The sequence below is a fragment of the Arachis ipaensis genome, chromosome B3 (genome assembly GCF_059453495.1).
Source record: "Arachis ipaensis isolate K30076 ecotype BB chromosome B3, ASM5945349v1, whole genome shotgun sequence".
NCBI lineage: Eukaryota > Viridiplantae > Streptophyta > Magnoliopsida > Fabales > Fabaceae > Arachis > Arachis ipaensis.
Genome location: NC_142438.1, coordinates 111,114,423 through 111,125,944, shown reverse-complemented (window position 1 = coordinate 111,125,944; position 11,522 = coordinate 111,114,423). Strand labels below are relative to the sequence as shown.

General features: G+C 38.8%; 1 non-coding gene across 1 annotated transcript; it reads left to right on the top strand.

Moving 5' to 3' along the window:
* Positions 1 to 10,804: 10,804 nt before the first annotated feature.
* Positions 10,805 to 10,912, top strand: LOC148572037 (small nucleolar RNA R71). The gene has a single exon (XR_015908037.1). It is a non-coding gene; the product is annotated as a small nucleolar RNA R71 (small nucleolar RNA).
* The last annotated feature ends 610 nt before the right edge of the window (positions 10,913 to 11,522 follow it).

Below are 11,522 nucleotides of genomic sequence, written 5' to 3'. Positions count from 1 at the left end.
CCAAAATCACCAAAATACCCAAGCTGGCTGTTCATACATAGCCAACCTAAAATCTCAAACAAACAATAATAATTCAACATAAACTTAATCAAACTCAAACAATAATCAATCAAACCAACATTTACTCATCCAATTCACATTTAATTATTATAAAATTATCAAACCCTACCTCCATACGAAATCAAAATACTCAAAGCTGCTTTCTGACCGAGTTGCCGAGGAAGAAAACGTCAGAAATTACCTGTACCTCCTAGAACTCCAATTGGCCGAACTCAAGAGGAAGGGGAGCTACGTCACCATTAACTTCTATTGAACAAAAGTGATGCCAACGTGTAGAAGAGGAAGATACGAACACTTTTATCGGATTAGATTTTTTATTAGACTTATAGATCTCAAGAAATCGAAGCTGAAAGCTCAGAAGTTCCATGATTTTTCTCACCCACACTCTCGGTCTCTCTTTCTTTCTTTTCCAAGTGCAGTTCGGTGATGAAGGAAGGGAAATAAAGATGAGTAAAGGGTGATGGTGAAATTTGAAGATTTGTGGCATTTAGATGTTATTAGGTGTCAAGAATAATAAAGTAAAGAATACATGTGTCATTATTATATATATATGTATGAATTACATGTTTTCAATCTCTTTTATTTTATTCCCTTAATGGTTTGGTTTGTTGAATAGAACCAAGTAATAATAATAATAATAATAATAATAATAATAATAATAATAATAATAATAATAATAATAATAATAATAATAATTCTTTTATTTTTCTAGAAATATCTCATTATAATAAAAATTATTTAAAAATTCTAACAAATTTTAAACTCAAAGTATCATAAAATTTAATCTAATTACTTTTAGGGGAATAATTTTTTTAAATAAAATAATAAATCATGAATAACTCATTATTTAATTTTTCAAAAATTTGGGGTGTTATAACAGTTGTATCTAAGTGTCTGACGTGTCAGAAGGTGATGATAGAACACCAGAGACTGTCGGGAATGTTACAGCCACTTGAGATTCCTCGGTGGAAGTGGAAAGGAATTGCAATAGATTTTGTGACCAGTTTGCCTAGGACTAGGTCAGAATTTGATGCGGTTTGGGTGAAGGTGGATCGCTTAACCAAGTCCGCTCACTTTTTGCCTGTCCAAGTGAACTACTCTATGGAAGAATTGGCAAGGTTGTACATTAAGGAGATTGGAAGGTTGCACGGTGTGCCATCGAGCATAGTGTCGGACCGTGATCCCTGATTCACATCAAGGTTTTGGGGAGCTTTCCAAAGAGCTTTCGGTACGAGACTATGTCTCAGCACGGCATGTCATCTGCAAACAGATGGACAGTCGAAAAGGACTATTCAGACGTTGGAGGATATGCTAAGGGCACATGTCTTGGATCAACCGGGAAGTTGGGACCGTTACATGCCATTGGTGGAGTTTGTGTACAACAACAGCTTTCATGCGAGCATTAGGATGGCTCCGTATGAGGCTTTGTATGGACAAAAGTGCCAGTCTCCACTGTGTCAGTATGAAGCTGGTGAAGTAAGTGTGTTAGGGCATATTTGGTAGTAGAGACTACTGAGAAGATTAAAAAGATTAGAGCTAGATTTTAACTATATAAAGCCGACAGAAAAGTTATGCAAATCAGAGAAGAAAGCCGTTGGAATTTGAAGTAGGCGATCATGTATTTCTGAAGGTTACTCCGACAACTGGGATTGAAAGGGCGATTAAGACGAAGAAGTTGAATACGAGGAATATAGGACCGTTTGAGATTTTGAGGCAAATCAGGCCAATGACATATCAAGTAGCATTGCCGACGCATTTGCCTAACTTACATGACGTATTCCACATGTCACAACTCTGTAAGTACACATCGGATGCGGTTCATGTGTTAGAGCCCGAATCGGTTGAGCTGAAGGAGAACTTAACCTTTCAAGTAACACCGGTGTGAATTGATGAGACTAGCGTAAAGAAGTTACATGGAAAAAAAGTTCAGTTGGTCAAAATTTCTTGAAGTGCGGGAGTGGAGGAGCATACTTGGGAATTGGAGTCTGAGATGCAGAAGGATTATCCCGAGCTATTCTCAGGTAAACACTAAATTTTGGGGACAAAATTTCTTATTTGGTGGGGAGAATGCAAGAACCGGAACTAATTAAACACTTAATTAATTAAATTAATTGCCCAAAATAGGATCTAAAAATTTAGAATCTTAATTAAAAAATTTTAATATGATTTTTGGACTCAGTAGATTTTTCTAAGTTGGAAAATATAATTTTCTGCGAAAAACTGCGTAAAAACACATACCGATAAATTAGCCAGCAGTACCAGCTTAAATATGTCTGGTACTATGTGAGAGCAGTAAAAACTGTAGAAAAACTTAGGAAAATAATTAAAGTTTAAAACCGGATGCTAATTTTAAAAGTTTGGCCCAAAGTTGGGCCAAACGGGCAAAAAATGCTAACGGGTTTGACGGGACCCAAGTTGGGCCCAAGCCCAACACATATATACCCTTAAGTGAGGCCATTTCAGCATCATAACCCTTCATAACTTAACATTACAGCTGCATGGATTGAGAGAAGAAAGGGGGAGTGTCACTATTCACCACCAACTGATTCACATGCCTTTTTTGGTTACGCGAAGCTCTTGCCGATCCTGTTAGTTTCATCTAACTTGTTTTGGTAAGATTTCGATGTTTCCTTTCTTTTCTGCAGCCCTAACAAATTCAAAAATGTGGGTGTTGATTTTGAGTAAATTTTTTGTGTTTTGATTAATTAAGTAGTATCTAAGGTTGGGCTATTGGTGGTTTGTCCCCCAAACACCATCGAAGAAGGTAAGAAAACTCTTTGCCTTATAAATTTGTAAAATTGATGAACCCTAGGTGTTGATTTATGATAAAATTATGTATGTCTAGCTTGACTTGTGAATTATTGGAGCTTTGGATTAATTGTTGGTGTTTGGAGACTTGGTGTGGACACAAATTTGGTGTATAGCACATATTGGGAATCAGCCAAAGTATAGTTTCGATTTTCTCTATGTAATATATAATATTTCTGGACACTTAGGCTAGTGGACCATAGGATAGGATCAAAATTGATTGTTGATAATTATGATGTGTGATGATTTTGATGATTGTAATGATTATGGTAAATGATGATGTTGAATTATGAAGTTGGGTGGAATAATGATGATTGAGTGGAATGATAATGAATTATGATGTTTGTTGATGTTGAGATAGGAAAAGTGCTACTTATGAGTAGTGAGATTATGTTAAAGTTGTTGATATTGGAATCTTGATGTAGAAATTGTAGAAATTGTTGGATTTATGGTGGATGAATGGATTTAGTTAGATGTTGAATTGATTGAGTTGGAATGGAAAGGTAAAGTATAGTATTTGGTAGGGTTGTATAGTGAAATTGAGTGAGCTTTGAATTGGTTTGGTTGTGAATTTTGAAGGTTTGAGAACCTAGTGAACTTTTGGTAAAAACTAATTTTTGGTAAACTTTGACGGATCATATCTTGAGCTACCGTTTTTGAAATTGATTCAATTTCATATAAAAGTAAAGACAATTTAAAGAGCTTTAAAACGGTATATATTTTGTGGAAATCAGAATTTTGTACAAAAAGATATGATCATTGGAAGTTGGTGCCAAAAATCTTATTTCTGTGATGTTGCAGAAATTGTGAGTTCTGGTTTGTGTGCACACGCACACTGTTGTGCACGTGCTCTGAGCAGGGGCCATATTTTTACTTGTGCGTACACAACCCTTGTGTGCACACACACCCTGTAAAAATTTGAAAACGTGCGTACGCACTCTCTGGTGTGCACTCACACAGGGATATGCCTACTGTTGGGAGCGTTCGCACGTTTTGGTACGCACACGCACGTTTTGTAATTTCCATGCGTGCACACAAAATGTAAAATTTTACTTTGTGTGCATACGCACGCCTCTATGCGTACGCACACTTGAGAAAACTATTTTAGGAGTGCGTACATACAACCCTATACGTATGCACACTGCCCTATTCTTTTAAGAAAACCTTATTTTTAACTGTTTTACCTTTCCGGCATGCTTGTGAACTTCCGTAAAGCTTATCTAGGGTGTCTTAACTTGTTTTTAGGCTTTGAAACATAGAGAATATCATAAGTAAGTTAACTAGATAATTGCAGGTAAAAAGTTTAGAAGACGGAACCTTAGGTTTCTAAAGTACTGAGCATGGATTAGTTGAGTGAGATGATGGAGTACTGAAAATGATTTCTGAAAAACACAGATTATTTTATACTGAGATTATTGAGACGCTATGCGCCTGGCAGTGTAAGGGCGGTGGTTAGTCCCGCTTACGTTGAGATGTGAGGTCTGTGACAGAGTATCTCGCTTGCATCCTTTCGGATCACAGGAGTGTCCCCAACACTATATCCGTGGGGGGTTCCCGTAGCTATATACGTGATCGAAATGCAACAATCCCATGGGGATGTGTCGGGTTGGAAGTTGAACCGACGATGTGATATCATAGCTAAATAGGAGAGGCATTCATCATGTGCATATTTTATCTGTTTGCTTGCTTTGCTGACTTGCATTGTTTACCTAATTGTATAACATACGTAGTTATTTCTTGAATTACTTGATATACATGATTATACTTATGCTTTACTTGTATTGCTATTACTTGTGTTTTCTGCTGGGATTGAGGAGGTTCGGAAGGCGGTGGTGATGGGATTGCATGGACGTTAGGCTGGCGAAGGCTGTGGGATAGCGGTGTAAATGTTAGATTATAAAATCCCTAAGTTAGATTCCCTTATTTTATTATGGTTTTAAAGTGATGGTTTTATATTTAGTTATGCTTTAAGTTGAATCTCATGATTGATAAGAAGCTCTAGGATTGCCTCTGGCATCCCGGAGTCTTATATCTTACATTACTGGGCACTGTTACCATACTGAAAACCTCGAGTTCTCATACCATATTCTGTTGTTGTTTTTCAGATGCAAGTCGTAACCCACCTCGGTGAGTTGCGAGATGGGGTGACAGAGCGGAGGATCTTGGTTATCTTTTAGATTCTTTTGGATACTTTAGTTTGTACTCTCACTTTTGTATTTTATTTGCCTTAGAGGCTAACTTTGAGAGAGATTATTGTATATGCTGTTTCACTTTCAAGATCTTGTATGTCTGTATATAACTAGTTGGCCTAAACTCTGCGGACTGAGGCTAGTTCCTTATGACTACTTGGTGCACGAAATTGTGATCTCAGGCAACGGCGCCAAAAACTCTGTACGCACGTCTTAATAAATCGTTTTTCATTCACCACTTCGATACAACTAACCAGCAAGTGCACTGGGTTGTCCAAGTAATAAAACCTTACGTGAGTAAAGGTCGATCCCACGGAGATTGTTGGTATGAAGCAAGCTATGGTCATCTTGTAGATCTCAGTCAGGCGGATATCAAATGGTTACGGAGTTTTCGAATAATAATAATAAATAAACAGAAAATACAGATAGAAATACTTATGTATATCATTGGTGAGAATTTCAGATAAGCGTATAGAGATGCTTTCGTTCTTCTGAACTTCTGCTTTCCTGCTGTCTTCATCCAATCAGTCCTACTCCTTTCCATGGCTGGCTTTATGTAAGGACATCACCATTGTCAATGGCTACTTTTCATCCTCTCTGTTAAAATGATCCGATGCGCTGTCACTGCATGGCTAATCATCTGGAGACATCACCGTGGTCAATGCCTGCATCCCATCCTCTTGTGAAAAAGGTCCAAATGCTCTGTCATAGCACGACTAATCATCTGAGGTTCTCGATCATACTGGAATAGGATTCACCCTCCTTTTGCGTCTGTCACTACGCCCAGCACTCGCGAGTTTGAAGTTCATCACAGTCATTCAATCCCAGAGTCCTACTCGGAATACCACAGACAAGGTTTAGACTTTCCGGACTCTCATGAATGCCGCCATCAATCTAGCTTATACCACGAAGATTCTGATTAAGAGATCCAAGAGATACTCATTCAATCTAAGGTGGAACGGAAGTGGTTGTCAGGCACACGTTCGTGGGGGAATGATGATGATTGTCATGTTCATCACATTCATATTGAAGTGCGAATGAATATCTTAGAAGCGGAATAAGTTGAATTGAATAGAAAAATAGTAGTACTTTGCATTAATTCATGAGGAACAGCAGAGCTCCACACCCTAATCTATGGAGTGCAGAAACTCTACCGTTTGAAAATACATAAGTGAAAGGTTCAGGCATGGCCGAATGGCCAGCCCCCATGATCTAAGAACTAGATGTCCCAAGATGTCTAATACAATAGTAAAAAGTCCTATTTATACTAAACTAGTTACTAGGGTTTACAGAAGTAAGTAATTGATGCATAAATCTACTTTCGGGGCCCACTTGGTGTGTGCTTGGGCTGAGCTTGAATGTTACACGTGCAGAGGCTCTTTCTGGAGTTGAACGCCAGGTTGTAACGTGTTTCTGGCGTTCAACTCTGGTTCGTGACGTGTTTCTGGCGTTTAACTCTAAACTGTAGCGTATAACTGGCGTTCAACGCCCTTTTGCATCATCTAAACTCGGCCAAAGTATGGACTATTATATATTGCTGGAAAGCCCTGGATGTCTACTTTCCAACGCAATCGAAAGCGCGCCATTTTGAATTCTGTAGCTCCGGGAAATCCACTTTGAGTGCAGGGAGGTCAGAATCCAACAGCATCAGCAGTCCTTCTTCAACCTCTGAATCTGATTTTTGCTCAAGTCCTTCAATTTCAGCCAGAAAATACCTGAAATCACAGAAAAACACACAAACACAAACTCATAGTAAAGTCCAGAAATGTGAATTTAACATAAAAACTAATGAAAACATCCCTAAAAGTAACTAGATTCTACTAAAAACATACTAAAAATAATGCCAAAAAACGTATAAATTATCCGCTCATCACAATACCAAACTTAAATTGTTGCTTGTCCCCAAGCAACTGAAAATCAAATAGGATAAAAAAAGAGAATATACTATAAATTCCAAAATATTAATGAAACATAGCTCCAATCAGATGAGCGGGACTTGTAGCTTTTTGCCTCTTGAATAGTTTTGGCATCTCACTTTATCCATTGAGGTTCAGAATGATTGGCATCTATAGGAACTCAGAGTTCAGATAGTGTTATTGATTCTCCTAGTTCAGTATGATGATTCTTGAACACAGCTACTTTATGAGTCTTGGCCGTGGCCCTAAGCACTTTGTTTTCCAGTATTACCACCGGATACATAAATGCCACAGACACATAACTGGGTGAACCTTTTCAGATTGTGACTCAGCTTTGCTAAAGTCCCAAATTAGAGGTGTCCAGGATTCTTAAGCACACTCTGTTTTTGCTTTGGACCTTGACTTTAACCGCTCAGTCTCAAGTTTTCACTTGACACCTTCACGCCACAAGCACATGGTTAGGGACAGCTTGGTTTAGCCGCTTAGGCCAGGATTTTATTCCTTTTTGGCCCTCCTATCCACTGATGCTCAAAGTCTTGGATCCTTTTTATTACCCTTGCCTTTTGGTTTTAAAGGCTATTGGCTTTTTGCTCTTGCCTTTTGGTTTTAAGAGCTTTGGCTTTTTCTGCTTGCTTTTTTTTCTTCTTTTTTTTTTCGCTATATATATATTTTTTTTTTCTGCAAGCTTTGTTCTTTGCTGCTTTTTCTTGCTTCAAGAATTATTTTTATGATTTTTCAGATTATCAAATAACATGTCTCCTGTTCATCATTCTTTCAAGAGCCAACATATTTAACATTCATGAACAACAACTTCAAAAGACATATGCACTGTTCAAGCATTCATTCAGAAAACAAAAAGTATTGTCACCACATCAATATAATTAAACTAAGTTCAAGGATAAATTTGAAACTCATGTACTTCTTGTTCTTTTGAATTAAAACATTTTTCATTTAAGAGAGGTGATGGATTCATAGGACATTCATAACTTTAAGACATAGTTACTAACTACTAATGATCATGTAATAAGACACAAACTTAGATAAGCACTTAACATAAAGAAAACAAAAAACAGAGAATTTAAGAACAAGGAATAAGTCCACCTTAGTGATGGTGGCGTTTCCTTCTTGAGGAACCAATGATGTCCTTGAGCTCTTCTATGTCTCTTCCTTGTCTTTGTTGCTCCTCCCTCATTGCTTTTTTCTATTCCTATCCTCAGTTGCTTCCAATAATTATGTGGAGGGAAGTGCATCCCCTGAGGTATCTCAGGGATCTCTTGATTTGCAACCACATGTTCTACCACTGAGCTATAGACCCTTGAGATGAATCTTTCCATCTCCCATGACTCGGAGGTGGAAGCCTTTGTCTTCCCTTCCCCTTTTCTAGAGGTTTCTCCGGTCTTAGGTGTCATCAATGGTAATGGAAAAACAAAAAGCTTATGCTTTTACCACACCAAACTTAGAATGTTGCTTGCCCTCGAGTAAAAGAAGAAAGAATAGAAGAAGAAGAAGAAGATATGCAGGAGATGGAGGGATATGTGTATGGATGTGAGTGGTGAATGGAAAACAGAAGGGATAAACCATGAATGGAGAGAGAGAGGGTGAGGTGGGTGGGGATCCTGTGAGATTCATAGATCCTGAGATGAACCTGTGGTGTCCACAGATCCTGAGGTGTCAAGGATTTACATCCATGCACCCATTAGGCATGTAAAACGCCTTTGCATACAATTCTGGCGTTTAAATGCCGAATTGATGCTTGTTCTGGGCGTTCAGCGCCCAGATGCAGCATATTTCTGGCGTTCAGTGCCAGCTTTCCTCACTGTGCATTTCTGGCGTCTGAACGCCAGGATGCTGCTTGTTTCTGGCATTCAACGCCAGATCCATGCTCTGTTCTGGCGTTGAACGCCAGCCAGATGCTCCTTACTGGCATTTAAACGCCAGTAAGATCCTCCTCCAGGGTGTGATTTTTCTTCTGCTATTTTTGATTCTGTTTTTAATTTTTTGATTTATTTTGTGACTCCACATGATCATGAACTTATAAAGACATATAACTAATAAAAATATAATTAAAAAAAAATTGGGTTTCCTCCCAACAAGTGCTTCTTTAATGTCAATAGCTTGACAGTGGGCTCTCATGGAGCCTCACAGATGTTCAGAGCATTGTTGAGACTCCCCAACACCCAACTTAGAATTTGGATATGGGAATTCAACACCAAACTTAGAGTTTGGTTGTGGCCTCCCAACACCAAACTTAGAGTTTGACTGTGGGGGCTCTGGTTGACTCTGTTTTGAGAGGAGCTTACTGTGCCTCTTTTCCATGTTTACAGAAGGATGTCCTTGAGTTTTAAACTCAAGGGAGTCCTCATTCAATTGAAGGACTAGTTCGCCTCTGTTAACATCAATCACAGCTCTTGCTGTGGCTAGAAAGGGTCTTCCAAGGATGTTGGATTCATCCTCATCCTTCCCAGTATCTAGGATTATGAAATCAGCAGGGATGTAAAGGTCTTTAACCTTTACTAACATGTCCTCTACTTGTCCATAAGCCTGTTTTCTGGAATTGTCTGCCATCTCTAATGAGATTTTAGCAGCTTGTACCTCAAAGATTCCAAGTTTCTCCATTACAGAGAGTGGCATGAGGTTTATTCCTGACCCAAGGTCACATAGGGCCTTTTCAAAGGTCATAGTGCCTATGGTACAAGGTATCAAGAACTTTCCAGGATCCTGTTTCTTCTGAGGCAATCTCAGTTGATCCAATGCATTTAGTTCATTGGTGAACAGGGGAGGTTCATCTCCCCAAGTCTTATTACCAAATAAATTGGCATTCAGCTTCATGATTGCACCAAGGAACTTGGTAACTTGCTCTTCAGTAACATCCTCATTCTATTCAAAAGAGGAATACTCATCAGAGCTCATGAATGGCATAAGGAGGTTCAATGGAATCTTTATGGTCTCTAGATGAGTCTCAGATTCCTTTGGTTCCTCAGAGGGAAACTCCTTATTGATCACAGGACGTCCAAGGAGGTCTTCCTCCTTGGGATTCACATCCTCCCCTTCCTCCTTGGATTCGGCCATGATGGTCATTTCAATGGCCTTGCACTCTCCTTTTGAATTTTCTTCTGTATTGCTTGGGAGAGTACTAGGGGGGATTTCAGTGATCCTTTTACTCAGCTGGCCCACTTGTGCCTCTAAATTTCTAATGGAGGACCTTGTTTCATTCATGAAACTCAGAGTGGCCTTAGATAGATCAGAGACTAAATTTGCTAAATTAGAGGTATTTTGTTCAGAGTTCTCTGTCTGTTGCTGAGAAGATGATGGAAAAGGTTTACTACTGTTAAACCTGTTTCTTCCACCATTATTAAAGCCTTGTTGAGGCTTTTGTTGATCCTTCCATGAGAGATTTGGGTGATTTCTCCATGAGATATTATAGGTGTTTCCATATGGTTCACCCATGTAATTCACCTCTGCTATTGCAGGGTTTTCAGGATCATAAGCTTCTTCTTCAGAAGATGCCTCTTGAGTACTGTTGGATGTAGCTTGCATTCCATTCAGACTCTGAGAAATCATATTGACTTGCTGAGTCAATATTTTATTCTGAGCCAATATAGCATTCAGAGTATCAATTTCAAGAACTCCCTTCTTCATAGGCGTCCCATTACTCACAGGATTCCTCTCAGAAGTGTACATGAACTGGTTATTAGCAACCATGTCAATGAGTTCTTGAGCTTCTGCAGGCATTTTCTTTAGGTGAATGGATCCACCTGCAGAAGTATCCAATGACATCTTAGCTAATTTAGACAGACCATCATAGAATATATCCAAGATGGTCCATTCTGAAAGCATGTCAGAAGGACACTTTTTGGTCAGTTGCTTGTATCTCTCCCAAGCTTCATAGAGGGATTCACCTTCCTTCTGTCTGAAGGTTTGAACATCCACTCTAAGCTTGCTCAGCTTTTGAGGAGTGAAAGAACTTGGCTAAGAAAGACTTGACCAGCTTATCCCAAGAGTTCAGGCTATCCTTAGGTTGAGAGTCCAACCATATTCTAGCTCTGTCTCTCACAGCAAAAGGGAAAAGCATGAGCCTGTAGACTTCAGGATCTACTCCATTAGTCTTAACAGTATCACAGATCTACAAGAATTCAGTTAAGAACTGAAAAGGATCTTCAGATGGAAGTCCATGAAACTTGTAGTTTTGTTGCATAAGAGAAACTAATTGAGGTTTAAGCTCAAAATTGTTTGCTCCAATGGTGGGAATGGAGATGCTTCTTCCATGTAAATTGGAATTAGGTGCAGTAAAGTCACCAAGCATCCTCCTTGCATTATTATTATTTTTGGCTACCATCTCCTCTTCTTGTTCAAAAATTTCTGAAAGGTGCTTGCTGGATTGTTGTAATTTAGCTTCTCTTAGTTTCCTCTTCAGAGTCCTTTCAGGTTCTGGATCTGCTTCAACAAGAATATTCTTGTCCTTGCTCCTGCTCATATGAAAAGAGGGAACAGAAAAATAATAATAGGGATCTTTTTTACCACAGTATAGAGGTCCCTGTGTGAGTAGAAG